The sequence below is a fragment of the Mobula hypostoma genome, chromosome 8, assembly GCF_963921235.1.
Source record: "Mobula hypostoma chromosome 8, sMobHyp1.1, whole genome shotgun sequence".
In the NCBI taxonomy this organism is placed as follows: Eukaryota; Metazoa; Chordata; class Chondrichthyes; order Myliobatiformes; family Myliobatidae; genus Mobula; species Mobula hypostoma.
Genome location: NC_086104.1, coordinates 33,126,657 through 33,147,964, shown reverse-complemented (window position 1 = coordinate 33,147,964; position 21,308 = coordinate 33,126,657). Strand labels below are relative to the sequence as shown.

General features: G+C 43.2%; 1 long non-coding RNA gene across 1 annotated transcript; it reads right to left on the bottom strand.

The window, feature by feature from the left end:
- Positions 1-678: 678 nt before the first annotated feature.
- LOC134350084 (uncharacterized) lies at positions 679-20,280 on the bottom strand. The gene is made up of 3 exons (XR_010018805.1): positions 20,199-20,280; positions 7,118-7,185; positions 679-1,378 (listed from the first exon to the last, which is right to left on the bottom strand). It is a non-coding gene; the product is annotated as an uncharacterized LOC134350084 (long non-coding RNA).
- Positions 20,281-21,308: the final 1,028 nt, after the last annotated feature.

Genomic DNA, 21,308 nt, shown 5'->3' with positions numbered 1-21,308 from the left:
GTGGACCTGTTGTGCTAGTACGTAAGTTGAAGCAGATCCAAGATGCTTCTCAGACAGGTGTTGATATGTTTCATTACCAGCCTCTCTGGATGTAAGTGCTACTGCAAGGTAGTCATTGGATTGCTTCTTGTTTGCTGATGGCTTCATGCAGTATCTGAAGTGCTTGATTATAGTCAAATTCATGGGCATCAACATTTCAGAGGGCTTATCCTGGGCCTGACAGGTTGATGCAGTCATGAGGAAGGCACACCACCAGCTATACTCTGTTTTGAGTTTGATGAGATTCGGTATGTGACCAAAGACTCTAGCAAATCTCTACAGGTGGAGAGCAGTTTGACTGGTTGAAATACTACCAAATATGGGGACTCCAGCATGCAAGGTTGAAAGAGGATGCAACTCCATCATGGGCGCAACTCTCCCCTTCCTCAACAACATCTTCAAACTGTGGTGCCTCAGGAAGCTGGTACCCATTACAATGGACCCTCACGATCAGTTTTCTTTTCCCACGCAGAGTGGCGGATGCCTGGGTTGGTGGAGCAGGCAAGTATCACAGAGTCATTTAAGAAGGTATTAGGTAGACAATGAATTCCTTCTATAAATTCAAAGATGATAACAGTGTTGTTGGTAAAATCTCAAATGGCAGGAAATAGAGGATATAGATTTTGCACAGTTAGATACTTTATTGATTTCAAAGGGAACTACATTGTCACAGTAACATTACAAGTGCACAGATATACAAATATTAGATAAGAAGTAAGAAAGAATAAAAAATGTTACCTCAAACAATCTAACAGGAGGGGGGTCATCACTTCCCCACCTGTAGACTGACTCATTACAGAGCCAAATGGCTGGGGGTGAGAATGACTTCATACAGCGCTCTTTGGAACAGCATAGTTGTCTTAGTCTATTAGTGAATGTGGTCCTCTATTCAGCCTAGATGGCATGCAGAGGGTGAGAAACATTGTCCAGAATTGCCAGGATTTTCCACAGGGTCACTTGTTCTACCACAGCCTCCAGTGTGTCAAGTTTGACTCATATAACAGCCTTTCTAATCAATTTATTGAGCCTGATGGCATCACTCGTGTTGATGCCATTGCCCCAGCACACCACCGCATAGTCTGGTGACAACAGACTGGTAGAACATGTGAAGGAGAGGCCTGCATACTCCAAAGGACCTCAGTCTCCTCAGGAAGTAAAGGTGACTCTGACCCTTCTTGTACACAGCGTCTGTGTTGGCGCTGTACTCGTCTGGCATCCAGCTGAGGTACTAGTAGGTCCTCATCACATCCACATCCTCACCATCAATAGTAACAGGAAGCAGTGCAGGCTTAGTCCTCCTAAAGTCCATCACCATCTCCTTTGTTTTACTGATGCTGAGCTGCAGAAGGGAAAAGAGATTACTTGGGCATTTGATTATCAATTTAATTAATTCAGCACAACAGTATAGACCAAAGGGCATATTTCTGTGCTGCATTATTCTATGTTTTATTTTCTAGATCTGAAAACTTCAACATGTGAGAATGTTTTCAGAATATAACTTCTAATTGTACCTAAGGAATCCTTTGAACTGCATATCAGGCATAGCTTTAATATTCTTTTGTCCTATTAATTTATGCAGTACACATAAATGTCATCCAAACACATAAATAAACCTTCATGACGTTCCTTCTGGAATTCAGCAGGAGTTCTATTGGATTTCCATCGATGCTCACCTCTAAACTGCCTGCCCTTCCCTCGCTGTTCATGCAGCAGGAATCAGAGAGGAGAGCCTGGAGCTTCTCTTTCACACACTGCTAACACTTCCAGCACAGGTGTTAGTCACCCTATTGCCTTAAGTATCAGTCTAAAGAAACCCAGCAGCATTCTTACATCTGACACAGATGCTCAGATGGCAATGATTAATGCTTGGGATGGCGGATTAACAAGGGCTCTCTCTAGAAGCTTTAAAGCTTTACAGAAAATCAGCCTCAAGCTTCAGTGATGTGAATACTACAGTTGATGCTTTCTCCTCCTGACCAGTGACAAAACTGAGTCAGGAACCAGAATAAATGCAACAGCAGAGTGCGGGGGGGTGGGGGATGAGGATGATTAAATGATGTTGCTACTGTCTCTCAGGCTACCAGTGATAGGTACACAACACACAGATCACAAGAATGGCATGGAGGGAAAATCTACCTTGGATACAAGGTGTTTGGTTCATAACAGTCATGGAGCCATGGAGTTATATAGCTTAGAAACAGGCCCTACAATCTAATTCATCCATGGCGACGAAGATAGAGACAAGAAAGACTGCAGACACTGAAATGAAGCAACACACAAAAAACATGTCAGGCAGCATCTATGGAGGGAAATGAACAGTCAACATTTTGGACTGAGACACTTAATTAGGATTAGAAGAAAAAGATGGTAGAAACCAGAAGTAAAGGATGGGAGGAACAGGAGGAGCATGAACTAGTGGATGATATGTCGTGGATCTGGAAATGATATTGTCCAGGAGGTTCTTTGGAAGTCAAGAATGAGGCATAAAGCTTCTAGCTGTTTTATTAGACGTTCATTACAAAGAACAATTACCAACTCACTCCACTGTAAGTAAGGACGAACAAAGAAAGAAGACAGACAAAGAATCTTGCCTCGTGGTTGACTTTATGCTGAAAACTAGCTCAAACTAGACAGGTAGGAATATTCCTCCTAGAAGACAGTTCAATTCATAGAGATTGACGCAGGCTGCAAATAAACTAAAAATACAGAACCAACTATACAGCAAATACTGAAAATCCACTGAATATTTACTGACAAATAGGTGATTAGAGAAATACATAAGCAAACATAAAGAAAGTTAAACTGCAATAAAAGTGACAATTTAAATTCTAATCCAGTATAGGTGAATCCGGGAGAGAGGGAAGAAGGGTTGGCGGGGAATGGAAGTGGGAATGATGTGTGAAGCTCAGAAGTGATAGTTGGAAAGGCAAAAAACTGAAGAAGATAGAATATTATAGGAGAGGACAGAAGGAAGTGTGAACCAGATTAAGGATGGTGTAGGTGATGGGCAGGCTGTGAAGGTGGGACACAGGAAAGGGAAGGTTTATTGATGACAGAGGAATAAGAGAAAACAAAGTGTATGGATGGGGAGGGGGTGTGGTCGGTGGGAATGGTTAGAGATAGCAACAAGTTAGAGATGCCATCAAGTTGCAGACTACCAGGATCGAATATGACCTGTACAGATGGGACAGGTTACACCTGAACCCGGGGGCGGGGGGTCAATATCCTAGCAGGCAAGCTGATTAGAGTTGTTGTGGTGCGTTTAAACGAATTTGGCAGTGGGGTAGGAACTGGAGTGAGAGTGCTGAAGATGAGGTGATTGGTTTACAAGCAAAGGTAATGTATAGTGAGACTCCTAGCAAGGAGAGACCATTGTAAGGGTGAAATTGCAGTCAACAGGATGAGCTTCAACTTAAAAGACAGACAAAATCGAAAAATGTGAATGCAGGACTAAAGATGTTATATATGAATAAGCGCAGTATATAGAATGAGGTAGATGAACTTGCAGCAAAGTTGCAGATTGGCATGTATGGTGTTGTAGACATTACAGAATCATGGCTGACAGAAGATTATAGCTGGGAGCTTAATGTCCAAAGATACACATTGTATTGAAAGGACAGGCAGAAAGGCAAACAGAGTGGCATGGCTCTGTGGTAAAAAATGAATTAAGTCATTAGAAAGCAGTGACATAGGGTCGGAAGGTGTTGAATCGTTGTGGATAGAGTTAGGGAACTGCAAGGGTTAAAAGATCCTGATGGGAGTTATATACAGATCCCCAAACAGTAGTAAGGATGTGATCTACAAGTTACAAAGGGAGATAGAAAATGCATGCCAAAATGAGAATGTTACAAAAGTCATGGGGGATTTCAATATGCAGGTTGATTGGGAAAGTCAGGTTGGTGCGGGATTCCAAGAGGGGGATTTTCTAGAATCCAGAATGCTTACAGGATGGCTTTTCAGAGCAGCTGATGGTTGAGCCCACTGGAGGATCAGCTATTCTGGATTGGGTATGTGCACTGAACCAGAATTGATCAGAGGTAAAAGAACCCTTAAGGGCAAGTGATCATAATATGATCAAATCCACCCTGAAATTTGAGAGGGAGAAGCTAAGGTCAGATGTATCAATATTACAGTGGAGCAAAGGAAATTTCAGAAGCATGAGAGAGGAGTTGCCCAGAATTGATTGGAAAAGAACTCTGGCAAAGATGACAGCAGAGCAGCAATAGCTGGATTTTCTGGAAACGGTTCAGAAGGCACAGGATATGTACATCCCAAAGAGGAAGAAGTATTCTAAAGACAAGATGACACAACTATGGCAAACAGGAGAAGTCAAAGCCAACATAAAAGCAAAATAGAGGGCATATAATAGAGCAAAAATTAGTGGGAAGTTAGGGGATTGGGAAGCTTTTAAAACCAACAGAAGGCAACTAAAAAGTCATTGAGAAGGCAAAATGGAATACAAAAGTAAGCTAGCCAATAATGCTAAAGAGAATACCAAAAGTTTCTTCACATACATGAAGTGTAAAAGAGAGGCAAGAGTGGATATTGGACCGCTGGAAAATAACATTGGAGAGGTAATAATGGGGAATAAGGAAATAGCGGATGAACTGAATAAGTATTTTCCATCAGTATGGTGGAAGTTCCAGGTGTCAGGGGTCATGAAGTGTGTGGTTACCTTTACTAGAGAGAAGGTACTTGGGAAACTAAAAGGTCTGAAGGTAGATGTTTACCTGGACCAGATGGTTGACACCCCAGAGTAATAAAAACGGTGGGTGAAGAGATCATGAAGGCATTAGTAATGATTTTTCAAGAATCACTAGATCCTGGAATGGTTCCTGAAGAATGTAAAATTGCAAATGTTACACCATTCTTCAAGAAGGGAACAAGGCAGAAGAAAGAAACTGTAGGCCAGTTAGTCTGACATCAGAGGTTGGGAAGATGTTGGAGTCAATTACTAAGGATGAGGTGTCAGGCTACTTGGAGGCACGTGATAAATTAGGCCATAGTCAACATGGTTTCCTCAAGGGACAATCTTGCCCGACAAATCTGTTGGAATTCTTTGAAGAAATAGCAAGTGGGATAGACAAAGGAGAACTTTGATATTGTGTACTTGAATTTTCAGAAGGCCTTTGACAAGGTCCCACACATGAGGCTGCTTAATAAGCTAAGAGCCCATGGTATTACAGGAAACATTCTAGTATGGATAAAGCAGTAGCTGATTAGCAGGAGGCAAAGACTGGGAATCAAGGGAGCAATTTTTGGTTGGCTGCTGGTGACTAGTGCTGTTCCACAGGTGTCTGTGTTGGGACCAATTCTTTTTATGTTATATGTCAATGATTTGGATAATGGAATTGATGGCTTTTTTGCAAAGTTTGCAGACAATATGAAGATAGGTGGAGGGGCAGGTGGTTTTGAGGAAGTAGAGAGGCTGCAGAAGGACTTAGATAGATTAGGAGAATGGGCAAAGAAGTGGAATATGAAGTACAGTGTTGGGAATTGTATGGTCTTGCACTTTGGTAGAAGAAATGAAAGGGTTGACTAATTTCTAAATGGAGAGAGAATACAAAAAACTAAGGAACAAAGGGACTTGGGAGTCCTTGTGCAAGATTCCCAAGAGGTTAATTTGCAGGTTGAGTCTGTGGTGCAGAAGGCAATGTGATGTCAGAATTCATTTCAGGAGGACTAGAATATAAAAGTAAGGATGTAACCTTGACACTTTATAAATCACTGGAGAGGCCTCACTTGGAGTATAGTGAGCAGTTTTGGCCCCCTTATCTTAGAAAGCCTGCTCTGAAACCGGAGATGGTTCAAAGAATGTTCACGAAAATGATTCCAGCCCAGGATTGAATGGCTTGTCATATGAAGAGCATTTGATGGCTCTGGGCCGGTATTCACCAGAATTCAGAAGAATGAGGGGTGACCTCATTGAAACCTGTGAAATGGTGAAAGGCTTTGATAAAGTAGATGTGGAGAGAATGTTTCTTGTGGTGGGAGAGTCTAAGAGCAGAGGACAGAGCCTCAGAGCATAGGAGCATCCTTTTAGAATAGACGTGAGGAGGAACTTCTTTAGCCAGTGAGTGGCAGATCTGTGGAATTCTTTGTCACAGCTGTGGAGGATAAGACTGTATATTTAAGGCAGAGGGCAATGGGTTCTTGATTAGTTGGGGCATGCGGGGATGCAGGGAGAAGGCAGAAGATTGGGGCTGCGGGGAAAATTGGTGCATCCATGATGAAATGGTGGAGCAGACTCTGTGGGCCAAATGGCTGAATTCTGCTCCTATGCCTGGTGGTCTTATGAGGTTTTGTCCCTTTACTCTGTGTTTAGCCACAACTTCGTTGTAAAGGAGGCTATGGTCAAACGTATCCGTGGTGTTGGGATGTAAAATTAAAATAGTTGGGCAGTGGGTCAATGAAATGATTCCCCCAATCAGAATTGGGTGTCACCAATGTAGAGGAGGCCACTTTGAGAACACCAGATGCAATGAATGATACCATTGGATTCACACGTGAAATGCTCTGTCCCCTGGAAGGACTGTTTAGGACCTGAATGGCAGTGAGGTAGGAGGTGTAGGAGGAAGTGTAACATTTGGGACAGTTACAAGGACAAGTGCCTGGAGGCAGATCTTTGGGGTGGTAGGCGATGACAAAGGGAATCCCATTTCTGGTATGTCTGGGGGAATAGGGGGAGATGTGTGGAAAAGGAAGAGATGTGGGTGAATGCTGCATTGATAGCACTGGAGGGGAATCCCCGTTTTCTGTCAAAAGAAGACATCTCCGATATACTGCAATTGGAAGACTCATCATATGGCAGAGAGAAGGGAATAGTATGCTTGCAAATGACAGGTGGCTTCTGGCTTCCCTCCCCTTTCTTTCTGTTCCTGATGAAGGGTCTTGGCCTGAAATGTCGACTGTTCATTTCCTTCCATGGATGCTGCCTGACCTAGATAGAGAGTTCATCTGGCATATTTTGTGTGTTGATCTACCCGAGTTAGTTCCATTTTCCTGCATTGCCAATATCCCTCTGGACAACTTCTATCTATGTACATGTTCAAATGTATTTTAAACATTGTAATTGTACCTGCATCTGCGGGTCCTGCTGGCAAATTGTTCCGCATACAGCCCTTGAATTCTGGCTAGGAAGTAAGGCTGTGGAGAAAAAAACAATGACCAGGCTGTTGTCACAGTGATTAAAGTTCCAGAGCCCTGTGGAAATTAAATTGAGATAAAATTTGGACCCAAAAATATATTAGTTATTAATAATCGTGGTGGTTGTCCATTGTATCGGACAATGACGTGAAACCTGTGCGGCAGAGTTTTTTAAGTGGAAAATCCTTTGCACTGGGCAGTTCCACTCTCTCAACCTCAGAAGTCTGGGTCCGGTGGTATGAACAAGTACAACAGCTGGGATCTTCCTTGGTTGCAGTGGATGACCATGATGTCTACTATGCCCTGTTATGGCTTTCACTGTCCACAGAGCATTGCAGTAATGCCTTCCTATTTGTTGGATCTCACTATAGATCTCATTTGCCCAGTCCACCAGAGTTGATTTCGCATGCTAGGACAGGCATGTCACTATCACACAGGGGTATGAGACCACCAGCCACACTCACCTGATTTAGCCCACTTGCTGAATGGTGTACCATGGTGTGGTCGCTGTCACATGCAAACAGCTATTTGGAGCCACAGGTGAGACCTGAGTGTTCGGTGGGAACCAAAGGTGAGTGAGCTGCCCCAGAATAGACACATCAAACCTCCTCACCAGAGATGCTACCCCTCTGGACACTCCATACACCTCATTAATAATAACAACACAAAACTAATAGTCCATTGTTAAAAACAACCTGATACAAAAATGTTGTTCTGGTGATAATCTTCATTCTTCAATTTGCTCTTGCCAAAATTGTGGCTATGGTTGTCTCTGAAGTAGCATAGCAAGTTACTCAGTTATACCATGGCTGCTATGTGTAAACAGAATTGCTTCAAGAAGGTGACTCACCACTTATTTTTCAAATGCAATTAGAAATGAGTCCTCGTCAATGTTGCCAAGGCTGCAAGAAAAATGAATGAATAAAAATATTTATGTTAAATGTTTTAGAATGTTCTATTAATTTCATTTTTTTAAATTATCATTTAGAATTACTTAAATATTTAAATATTACTGCTTGAATATTTACTTTTTAAACATCATTCAGTGTCAATTGGGCAACCGGGGATGGAGATTGGCAAAATGTCGAAACTTTCAAGGAGTAGATCTTCATCTATGTATCCCTGGGAATTGCTGGCTTTGACGTATTTTCACAGAGCAGTGACAGCCAACCTAGTGATTCACAGTTTCCTCGTGTAGTGCTCCTCAGTCATATCAAAGAGAATAACATTGACCTTCAAGGGTACATAACCTCTGGGCTTAGCAAGGCTTTCCTTGAGCAACACATCATCTGCTGTCTTCTATCAGGCCCTTGTGCTGCTCAACCCCAGCTTTAAGGCTCCACCATATTAGTTTCAGCTCTTTTTTTGTCCAACACTTCTTCCAAGAGTGTAAAAGTAAAGAGGATGCTATGTCCATGCCATACGTTCAAAGTTGCTTTTTGTCAAACAGGCAATTGGGGGATAACTTTTAACACTTAAAAATTGGTGTATCTGAGATGGATCAATTGTAAATGTTTAAGCTTACTCAGATCCAATATTAACCTGATCCAACATTAACATTTACCCCCTTTATTTAAAGGGGTGGAGCTAAAGATGACACCAGAGGGTGACTTCTCCCTGCCCATCAGTGAAACAGTTTAATTTATTCTTCTTCAAACATTTCTATTTTCTGTTTCAAGGTGACTGGGGTCCCTGTCAGAGTCCGTGATCTACAGCTGCACTCAAACTGCGGTTCTGCATGGCAGCATGTTCCTGTTCTTGGAGCTGACCAGTCGGCTGTGTTTTTGATATCTCCAGGAGCGTCCTGAAGGTGGGTCCCGTCAGAAGATGAAGCTCTATAGACCTGACCTCTCGCCAGAAGATAGATAGAAACTTTATTGATCCCAAAGGAAATTACAATGCCGTAGCATCGTGAACTGAAGCATCGCGGGGAGCCAGAACATCAAGACAGCAAGTGCAGCTGTTGGAAGCCCCTGCACTCGAGTGATCTCGCGCTCTCTCTCTCGCAGGCGATTCTTGAGTCAGGGAAACTTGAAATAAAAGTGGACAGGCGACAGACAGACTGTAACACCAAAACAGCAACTGTTTATCTTCCCTTGTTAGTGTGAGAGAGAGCTTGAGGGATGAATAGTCGGTTTTGATGTACTGTAGAACATGGGCTGTCTTTGGGGCTTTGCTGTTGCTTGCATGGTGGGTGGTGGGAATGCTGATGCTTTATGCTAGAATAAGTGGGAGGAAGGAGAGTTGATGCTGATTGCTGCTGCTTGTGCTTGAGAGGAGGTAGGGAACTTTGGGATTCTTTTTTTCTGTCATTCATTCCTTGGGGTTTTTCTTCTGTTTCAAGGATGTCTGCGGAGAGTAAGAATTTCAAATTGTATATTGTATACATTCTCTGATGTTAAATGGAATCTTTTAACCTGTACCAAACGATTCACCGCCATATCTAATTAACCCATGCCCATGAGGTGCTGCACTGCAGTAATCTAGAGGCCAAGTCCAGGCCTCTGACTCACGGCACCAGTAATCTGGAATTCCAGGAATGAAATCAAGTCCCAAAGTTCAAAATACAAAGTGAATTTATTACCAATGTACATATATGTTACATATACAACCCTGAGATTCATTTTCTTGCGGGGATTCACAGTAAGTACAAGGAACAGAATAGAATTAATAAAAGATAGTTGGCAGCAGGATAGACAAACAACCAATGTGCGAAAGACAACAAACTGTGCAAATACAAAAAGAAAGAGGAAAAAACGATAATAAATAAATAAGCAATAATATTGAGACTATGTGATGAAGAGTCCTCGAAAGTAAGTCCATAGGTTGTGGGAACAGTTGGCTGATGGGGCAAGTGAAGTTGAGTGAAGTTATCCCCTCTGATTCAAGAGCCGGATGGTTGAGGGGTAATAAGTATTCCTGAACCTGGTGGTGTGAATCCTGAGGCTCCTGTATGGAACGTTGAGGATGATGGGGCGAGGGATGTTGGTGAAGAGAGTGAAAATTTAGTTATTAATATCAATGACCACAAAGCCACTAGGTCATTATAAAATAAAATCTGGTTCTCTCTCCAAAGGAGGACATCTGCCATCATTACCTGGACTGCCTTTTGTGGGATTCCAAAGCCATCAATGTGGTCGACTTTGAAGTGGTCCACCAAGCCACCCAGTTCTACCAGAACCATTGTGATGAAACAGAAAATGAACATAACCCAGTTGTTCACCTGGCATCAGCATTGCACAATCCTCCTCACATACACCGAGTGTCTAAGTTGGGAAAGTTGTTCCACAGACTAGGCAAGTAATATATCCAGATTTGTGGACAAAGTACTAGGTTCCATCACAATTGCTATGTACTGTACATCCTGTCCAACTGGCAGGCAGACCCCATGGAATGGGTTGGTATAAAGTGAAAAAATGTACATGGAGTCCTCAATGTGGAATCCAAATCCCATAATGATTCCATTCTTTAACCTCAGCTGATGAATGAGTGCTTTCCCAATACAAATAATATTTAAATAAGACCATATGACATAGGAGCAGAATTAGGCCATTCAGCCCATCGAGTCTGCTCCACCATTCCATCATGGCTAATCTCGGATCCCGTTCAACCCCATACACCCGCCTTCTCACCATATCCTTTGATGCCCTGACCGATCAGGAAACAATCAACTTCTGCTTTAAATATACCCATGGATTTGGCCTCCACCACAATCTGTGGCAGAGAATTCCACAGATTCAGAACTCTCTAGCTAAAAAAAATTCCTCCTTACCTCTGTTCTAAGGAATTGCCTCTCAAATTTGAGGGTGTGCCGTCTAGTTCTGGATACCTCCACCATAGAAACCATCCTCTCCACATACACCTTATCTAGTCCTTTCAACATTCAGTGGGTTTCAATGAGATCCCTCTACGTTCTTCTAACATCCAGTGAGTACAGGCCCAAAGATGCCAAATGCTTCTCACATGTTAACCCCTTCATTCCCAGAATCATCCTCGTGAACCTCCTCTGGACTCTCTCTAATGACAACACGTCCTTTCTGAGATATGGGGCCCAAAACTGTTGACGATACTCCAAGTGTAGCCTGACTAGTATCTTGTAAAGGCTCCGCATTATCTCTTTGCTTTTATATTCTATTCCCCTTGAAAATAAATGCCAACATTGTATTTGCCTTCTTTACCCCAGAGTCAACCTGTGAACTAACATTCTGGGAATCTTGTACGAGGACTCTTGTGTCCCTCTGCAGCTCTGATGTTTGTACCTTTTCCCCATTTAGCTAATAGTCTGCACTATTGTTCCTTTTACCAAAATGCATTATCATACATTTCGCAATACTGTATTCCATCTGCCCCTTTTTTGCCCATTCTTCCAATTTGTCTAAGTCCTGCTGCAATCACATTGCTTCCTCAGCACTATCTACTCTTCCACCTATCTTCCTATCATCTGCAAACTTTGCCACAAAGTCATCAATTCCATTATCCACAAACAACAGGAATTCTGCAGATGCTGGAAATTCAAGCAACACACATCAAAGTTGCTGGTGAACGCAGCAGGCCAAGCAGCATCTGTAGGAAGAGGTGCAGTCGACGTTTCAGGCCGAGACCCTTCGTCAGGACTAACTGAAGGAAGAGTGAGTAAGGGATTTGAAAGTTGGAGGGGGAGGGGGAGGGGGAGATCCTAAATGATAGGAGAAGACAGGAGGGGGAGGGATAGAGCCGAGAGCTGGACAGGTGATAGGCAAAAGGGGATACGACAGGATCATGGGACAGGAGGTCCAGGAAGAAAGACAAGGGGGGGGGGGACCCAGAGGATGGGCAAGAGGTATATTCAGAGGGACAGAGGGAGAAAAAGGAGAGTGAGAGAAAGAATGTGTGCATAAAAATGAGTAACAGATGGGGTACGAGGGGGAGGTGGGGCCTTAGCGGAAGTTAGAGAAGTCGATGTTCATGCCATCAGGCTGGAGGCTACCCAGACGGAATATAAGGTGTTGTTCCTCCAACCTGAGTGTGGCTTCATCTTTACAGTAGAGGAGGCCGTGGATAGACATGTCAGAATGGGAATGGGATGTGGAATTAAAATGTGTGGCCACTGGGAGATCCTGCTTTCTCTGGCGGACAGAGCGTAGATGTTCAGCAAAGCGGTCTCCCAGTCTGCGTCGGGTCTCGCCAATATATAAAAGGCCACATCGGGAGCACCGGACACAGTATATCACCCCAGTCGACTCACAGGTGAAGTGTTGCCTCACCTGGAAGGACTGTTTGGTGCCCTGAATGGTGGTAAGGGAGGAAGTGTAAGGGCATGTATAGCACTTGTTCCGCTTACACGGATAAGTGCCAGGAGGGAGATCAGTGGGGAGGGATGGGGGGTACGAATGGACAAGGGAGTTGTGTAGGGAGCGATCCCTGCGGAATGCAGAGAGAGGGGGGGAGGGAAAGATGTGCTTAGCGGTGGGATCCCGTTGGAGGTGGCGGAAGTTACGGAGAATAATATGTTGGACCCGGAGGCTGGTGGGGTGGTAGGTGAGGACCAGGGGAACCCTATTCCTAGTGGGGTGGCGGGAGGATGGAGTGAGAGCAGATGTACGTGAAATGGGGGAGATGCGTTTAAGAGCAGAGTTGATAGTGGAGGAAGGGAAGCCCCTTTCTTTAAAAAAGGAAGACATCTCCTTCGTCCTAGAATGAAAAGCCTCATCCTGAGAGCAGATGCGGCGGAGACGGAGGAATTGCGAGAAAGGGATGGCGTTTTTGCAAGAGACAGGGTGAGAAGAGGAATAGTCCAAATTAGGAATAGTTCCATTATCCAAATCACTGACAATGTGAAAAGCAGCAGTCCCAACACTAACCCCTGAGGAACACTACTAGTTACCGGCAGCCAAGTAGAAAAGGCCTCCTTTATTTCCAGTTGCTGCCTCCAGCCTGTCAGCCATTCCACTATCCATGCCAGTATCTTTCCTGTATTGCCATAGGATTTTATCTTGTTAGGTAGCGTCCTGTGTGGCACCTTATCAAATACCTTCTGGAAATCCAAGTAAATGACATCCACTGCCTCGCCTTTGTCCACCCTGCTTGTTACTTCCTCAAAGAACTCAAACAGATTTGTCAAACAAGATTTCGCTTCATAGAAACCATGCTCATTTTGACTTATCGTTAGCCTCCAAGTACCTGGAAACCTTAAAAATAGACCCCAGCACTTTCCCAACCACTGAGGTTAGGCTGACTGGCCTATAATTACATTTCTTTTGCGTTCCTCACTTCTTAAAGAGTGGAGTGATATTTGCATTCTTCCAGGACCATGCCAGAATCAAGTGATTCTTGAAAGATCATGACCAATGCATCGGTTATCTCTTCAGCAACCTCTCTCAGTACTCTGGGATGTAGTCCGCCTGGTCCAGCTGACTTAATCACCTTCGAATTTTCCAAGCACTTTTTCCTTTGTAATAGCAATGGCACTCACTCCTGCTCCCTGACACTCACGGACCTTTAACACACTGCTAGTGTCTTCTACAGTGAAGACAGATGCAAAGTATTCCAGTAATCCAATATCAACTCTCACCTCCCTTTTACTCTTTATATAACTGAAAAAACTTATGGTATCCTGCTTTATATTATTGGCTAGTCTGTCATCATATTTCATCTTTTCCTTTCTTATAGCTTTTTTAGTTGTCTTTTGTTGGACTTTAAAAGTTTCCTAATCATCCAACTTCCCACTCACTTTGACTGCCTTGGTTTTTATGCAGTCCTTAACTTCTTTTGTCAGCCACAGTTGCCTACCCCTGCCATTTCAGAACTACTTCCTCTGTGGGACACATCTATCCCACGCATTGTGAACTATTCCCTGAAACTTCAGCCATATCTGTTCTGCCGTCATCCCTGCCAGTATCCTCCTCCAATCCACCTGGGCAAACTCCTCACTCATGCCTCCGTAATTCCCTTTATTCCATTGAGATACTGGTATATGTGAGTTATGCTTCTCCTCTCAAATTGCAGTATAGAAAATATAAAAGCTGCAGAGGCACAGTATATATTTTGGGTGGGAGACTTCACCACTGACTTGAGGTTTGGTGAGGACTGATGCAGGTTGTGAGTGAATCAGCACAAGGATAAACCTACTTGGTCCCTCATCCTCCTCCATTTCTCCAGTGACAACATTGGTAGAATTGATCCCTTACCCTGTATTTCCTTCCTATGACACGAGCAATTGTTTTCTTAGGGTACCTTATCTAGCTCGGATTGAGATCTCTTCATAAGACATAAATCCATGAAGATAAAGTCCCATCTTCACACTGAAAACACCTTCCATATACTGGGTGGCACCACAATGAAACCACACCTCATCACAGCTTTATGGAAATGTATGCCAAAGAACTGAGTTCCCAAGCCAGAAAGTGACTTGCTGAGGTAGGTTCTGACCAATTGTGGCTCCAAGAACACTGGTAACACTGAAGTCCCTGAGAACTGAGGAAAAACTGCAATAAATGGAGTGATAAGTCACACAAAAGAAAATGTCTCTTTGTTTAAAGATCAGTAATCCAAATGTCGGGACATCACAGCATTAGTGAAATCCCCTTTTACTAGGAGTCTCTGGAAATGCGGCTCGTTCGCCCCTCGTTAACAGCCACTGGACTCCGCGGCGAGAAACCTGCCTTTCTCAGATTTCATATGTCTAGGTTGTATACACCTTTGGTCCTGAGATCGGTCATTAGGTCAGGATGTCTCCCCCATCCAAAGCCCAGTTTGTGTGAATGCTGTGTGATTTACTACCCCCACCCCCACAATCATCTATCAGCAAGAAATAACAGATTGTATACTGCTTACAATTATAAAGAAAGTATATTTCTAATGTTAACTTAGCCAAAGGGTTAATAAAGAAAAGACAGGAAGGTCCCATTGTAACTAAACAGTCAAATGTGCACATAAGTTGGATCTCATCTTGAACTTGTCTGTAACTCACGCACTGGACCCTCAGTCTGCGTGAAAGCACACGCCACCTTCTGAGTGACACCAAAATCCATCTCAAACAAACGGACTTTCTCACAGGAGTGTTGCTGCTTCCTTCTTGAAGCCATTCATCTGCACAAAGCACCTTGTGCAACAGGGACGGCACCCTTGGCCATCTTCTCTCCTGTCTTCTCCCAGCTCCCACTAAAAAAGATTTCGACCCACACCAGTGTCCCTCACAAAACCTCTCCACCCAGCATACTCTAGAACAGATCTCCCAATTCCACCATCCTGATTAGCTGACACAACATTCCTAAGTAGAACAGTAAAGCCCCTTTTCTCAGCTTGAACCCAAACAGGCTGAAAGCAGAACAGACTGCTTTTACAGATCTGCTAAAGTGAAATACTGGCAGCATAGCAGTAACCAGGTCATTACAGTTGCTTTATCATCTTCATCTTCATCTCTCTTCCAGCATAAGTGATTAGGTTCACTGATGATTGAACAACGCTCAATTCCATTTGCAATTCCTCAGATAATAAGGCAGCCTCTACTGAGATTCAACATCTAGGCAACAAACAGATGTGAGCTGACAAATGCTCAGTAGCCTTTGCTCAACAGAAGTACCAGGCAATATGTATCCCACCAAGAGTGTCCAACCAGCAATGCAAGACATTTAGTCAAGTGTTCCACAAGCTACAGCTGGACCCTCAGGTCACCTTTGACTAGAAACTCAATTAGATCAGGCACGTAAATTCAGTGGCTATACAAGCAGATTAGAGACTGGATATTTTGTGATGAATGACTTTCATCGTGACACCTGAAAGCCTTTCTACCATCTACATGGCACTTCAGAGGTGCAGAGGAATTTTTTCCACATCCCCTGATGAGTGCAGCTCTGAGAAAACACTCCTGAAGTTTAACAAACTCCAGGGTGAAGCAACCTACTTGACTGACATCTCATCCAAAACCCTAAAAATTTGGGCACAGAGTAGCTGCCATGTATAGTATCTCCAAAATAGATCATTATCACTTGGGCTATTCCAGCCGCACCTCCCAAACCAGTGATCATTTCTCATGCACAATTGACACAGCTAATAAATTACAACACGGTTTGCAATATCCTGCTTCCAAAAATGCATAAATAAAAGTAAGTTATCATCATGTCTACATGCTTTATTTTAAAGCTATTCTTCAGATGGCAATGGCAATGGGTGCCTCTCCTAACCTTCAGAATAAACTACCTTTCCAATGTCACCTGTGGCACAAGAGAAGCCGGGGTCCATTTTTCCTCCTGCAGTCCACCATCCTTCTGCCTCAGCAAGCTAACATCAGAACCACACTCAGCTCAGGGGTAGAATGGTTACTGAGAGTGCCAGGCTTTAGATGTTTCAGAAAGGACAGGTAGGGAGGCAAAAGAGGTGGGGGTGTGGCACTGCTGATCAGAGATAGTGTCACGGCTGCGGAAAAGGAGGAAGACATGGAGGGATTGTCTACTGAGTCTCTGTGAGTAGAAGTTAGAAACAAGAAGGGGTGAATAACTCTACTGGGTGTTTTTTATAGACCCAGGAACATCGAGGAGCAGATAGGGAGACAGATTCTGAAAAGGTGTAATAATAACAGGGTTGTCATGGTGGGAAATTTTAATTTCCCAAATATTGATTGGCATCTCCCTCGAGCAAGGGGTTTAGATGGTGTGGAGTTTGTTAGGTGTGTTCAGGAAGGTTTCCTGACAGATTTGTAGGTAAGACTACAAGAGGAGAGGCTATACTTGATCTGGTATTGGGAAATGAACCTGGTCAGGTGTCAGGTCTCTCAGTGGGAGAGCATTTTGGAGATAGTGATCACAATTCTATCTCCTTTATCATAGCATTGCAGAGGGATAGGAACTGACAAGTTAGGAAAACGTTTAATTGGAGTAAGGAGAAACATGAAGAAACTCGGAAGCATAAATTGGGAACAGATGTTCTCAGGGGAATGTATGGATAGCAGAAATGTGGCAAATGTTCAGGGGATATTTGTGTGGTCTTCTGTATAGGTACATCCAATGACACAGGGAGAGGATGGTAGGGTACAGGAAGCATGGTGTACAAAGGCTGTTGAAAATCTAGTCAAGAAGAAAAGAAAAGCTTACGAAAGGTTCAATAAACTAGGTAATGATAGAGATCTAGAAGATTATAAAGCTAGCAGGAAAGAGCTTAAGAATGAAATTAGGAAAGCCAGAAAGGGCCATAAGAAGTCCTTGGCGAACAGGTTTAAGGAAAACCTCAAGGCATTCCACAAGAATGTGAAGAGCAAGAGGATAAGGCATGAGATAATAGGACCAATCAAGTGTGACAGTGGAAAAGTGTGTATGGAACCAGAGGAGATAACAAAGGTACTTAATGAATACTTTGCTTCTGTATTCACTACGGAAAAGGAGCTTGATTGTAGGGATGACTTACAGTGGACTGAAAAGCTTGAGCATATAGACATTAAGAAAGAGGATGTGCTGGATATTTGGAAAGCATCAAGCTGGATAAGTCACGGGGACTGGAGGAGATATTAGCCAGCCTACTGTGGGAAGCGAGGGAGGAGATTGCTGAGTCTCTGGCAATGATCTTTACATCATCAATGGGGATGGGAGAGGTTCCAGAGGATTAGAGAGTTTCAGATGTTGTCCCTTATTCAAGAAAGGGAGTAGAGATAGCCCAGGAAATTATAGACCAGTGAGTCTTACTTCAGTGGTTAGTATGCTGATGGAGAAGATCCTGAGAGGCAGGATTTATGAACCTCTGGAGAGGCATAATATGATAGGGAATAGCCAGCATGGCTTTGTGAAAGGCATGTCGTGCTTTATGAGCCTGATTGAATTTTTTGAGGATGTGACTAAACACATTGATGAAGGTAGAGCAGTAGATGTAGTGTACATGGATTTCAGCAAGGCATTTGATAAGGTACCCCATGCAAGGCTTATTGAGAAAGTAAGGAGGCATGGTGTGTGGATCCAGAATTGGCTTGCCCACAGAAGGCAAAGAGTGGTTGTAGACAGGTCATATTCTGCATAGAAGTTGGTCACCAGTGGTGTGCCTCAGGGATCTGTTCTGGGACCTCTACTCTTTGTGATTTCTATAAATGACCTGGATGAGGAAGTGGAGGGATGGGTTAGTAAATTTGTTCATGACGTAAAGGTTGGGGGTGTTGTGGATAGTGTGGAGGGCTGTCAGAGGTTACAGCAGGACATCAATAGGATGCAAAACTGGGTTGAGAAGTGGCAGATGGAGCTCAACCCACATAAGTGTGAGGTGGTTCATTTTGGTAGGTCAAATATGATGGCAGAATATAATATTAATGGGAAGACTCTTGGCAGTGTGGAGGATCAGAGGGATCTTGGGGACCAAGTCCATAGGACACTGAAAGCTGCTGTGCAGGATGACTCTGTGGTTTAGAAGGCATACGGTGCATTAGCCTTTGTCAACCATGGAATGGAGTTTAGGAGCCGAGAGTTAATGTTACAGCTATATAGGACTTTGCCCAGTTCTGGTCACCTCACTATAGGGAGGATGTGGAAACTATAGAAAGGGTGCAGAGGAGATTCACAATGGTGTTGCCTGGATTGGCAAGCATGCCTTATGAGAATAGATTGAGTGAACTTGGCCTTTTCTCCTTGGAGTGATGGAGGATGAGAGGTGACCTGACAGAGGTCTATAAGATGATGAGAGGCATTGTTCGTATGGATAGTCAGTGGCTTTTTCCCAGGGCTGAAATGACTAACACAAATTTTAAGGTGCATGGAAGTAGTTACAGAGGAGACTTCAGTGGTAAGTTTTTTACGCAGAGAGTGGTGAGTGCGTGGAATGGGCTGCCGACGATGGTCGTAAAGGCGGATATGATAGAGTCTTTTAAGAGACTCCTGGATAGGTACTTGAAGCTTAGAAAAATAGAGGGCTATGGATATCCCTTGGTAATTTCTAAAGTAAGCACAGCATTGTGGACCGAAGGGTCTGTATTGTGCTGTAGGTTTTCTACGTTTCTATGTTTCAAATCCTGCCAAGATCCTAACCCCACTCAGTTGTGTTTTGCACATAAAATCCCCATGTAACAACTCTTCAAATACAATGGCTTCAACACCAGGTTAGAGACTTGGCAAACTGCAGAGAGTGACTCAAACACTGATACATTTTCCTCTCAACCATCTACAAGTCCAAAGTCAAGAGAACGATGAAATAATTTCCTTTGGCACTTTAGCTGGTTGCAGGAATCTCAATTCCATCCAGGCATAGCAGCTGGCACCATATCCATCACCCTAAATGTTTATTTTCTCAGTGTTCATTAGAGCTTTGTGACTGCATTACACACTGCCAAAAGTACTTTACCTAACTGAAATTTTGCCATTCTTTCATGGTTTTGGGGTCTGGGGGATTTGGAGTTTTCGAGTTTTGATTATATTTCGTGCTGGTGGGGGAGGAACCGATGTCTTTTCTTTCAACAACCCCCATGGTCTTTCTGTATTTCATGGCTATCTAGGGAAGATAAATATCAGAGTTGTATTGGACATGCACACTTTGACAATAAAATGAGCCTTTGAACCTTTTCTAAAATCTTAGAATCCCTTCCCAACAGGGTGAAGGAAGTACCTTCACTGAAAAGGCTAAACATTTCTTTGTAAGGCCAGTTAGGGGTGGACAATAAATGATTGCCCAGGCTTTTCTGAGAGTATCGACAAAGCATGCAGCCTCTACCACACATATGGACAAGATCATCAGTCACACATCATCCTGATTTGGAAATATATTTCCAGGCTTTCATCATCACAGGGTCTAAATCCTGGGACTCCCTATCCAATAACATTGAATCAGATTTATTTATCACATAGACATTGAAACTTACAGAGGAATGTGTCATTTGTGTTAACAAATAATGCAACCCAAGGATGTGTAGGAGGTAGCACACAGGTGTTGCATACATTCCCACTACGTTCAGCAGAACAACACAAACAACAGCAACAGCAGCAAAATAAGCCCTTTTCCCAAACCCCCCACCCACAAATCAATTCTCACACACAGACAAGCTCCAACCCCAAGACAGGTTCTGTCCAGACCTCTGATCTCCAGTCCTTGGCCCTGGTCTCTCAGCATTGCACATTCAGCTCCAACCTCCAGCACTTTGTAGCAAGATAAGAAGGTGGTAGTGAGGTGAGCCTATTGGATGTCCTCACTGCCACTTTTTCCAAGGGCAATTTGGGGTGGTGATTAAGTTAGTGACGTCCGTATCCTATGAATAATAAAAGCTTTCTGCCAAGGGCAAATTGACACAATAGGTCTAATCTGTCCATGGAATTGTATGATTCTACGACAATGAATTAGAAAATAAGGTATTAAAGAAAATATTACTTCAACTAAAACTCAGGGCTTAACTGTAAGTTTTTATGTTGAATCACAGCATGTTGAAGAGGTTACAAGTAAAGTTCATTCCTCCCCAGAGATTAAATCCTGGCTGCAATTTCATTACATGTCATTGCTTTTGACAGTAATACTATTTTTGCCTTGGGCAATGTCAAAGTAGTTGCTGATATCAGTTCTGCTCATATTTCAAAAGTAGTCATACAACTTGGCTCATATTCCCGGAACTAAAGTGTGACCTCCATTTGACATTTTGGCCTTTGTCTTCCACTTTGCCTCCTCCCATTGCACCGCATTCCATAAAAGAGGAGACGGTCATAGAACCCACTGGCAATCATGTACTTGCATCAGACAATAGGAGTTCATAAGTGAAACAAGCATTCATTTACCCCACATTTCCCTCTCATAACACAAGAGAAGCTATATTCTTCGGTGCCTTATCTAGCTCAGATTGAGATCTTTTCATAAGACATAAATGATAAGACATAGGAGCAGAATTAGGCCTTTCAGTCCATTGAGACAATTCTGCTATTTGATCATGACTGATTTATTTTCCCTCTCAAACCCATTCTCCTGCCTTCTCCCCCTAATCTCTGATAGTCTTACTGATTAAGAATCTAGCAAACTCTGCTTTAAATATACCCAATTACTTGTCCTCCACTATGTACCCCAGATTTGGGTTACACTGGAGAGTTCAGACTAGATATCGCACTTCTTAAATGAGCACAGATGGAAAAAGACCCTGGTACTGCTGCTCTGCGGTATAACCAGAAGGTATTCTAACACACCACATTGCTATGCTGCCTCGG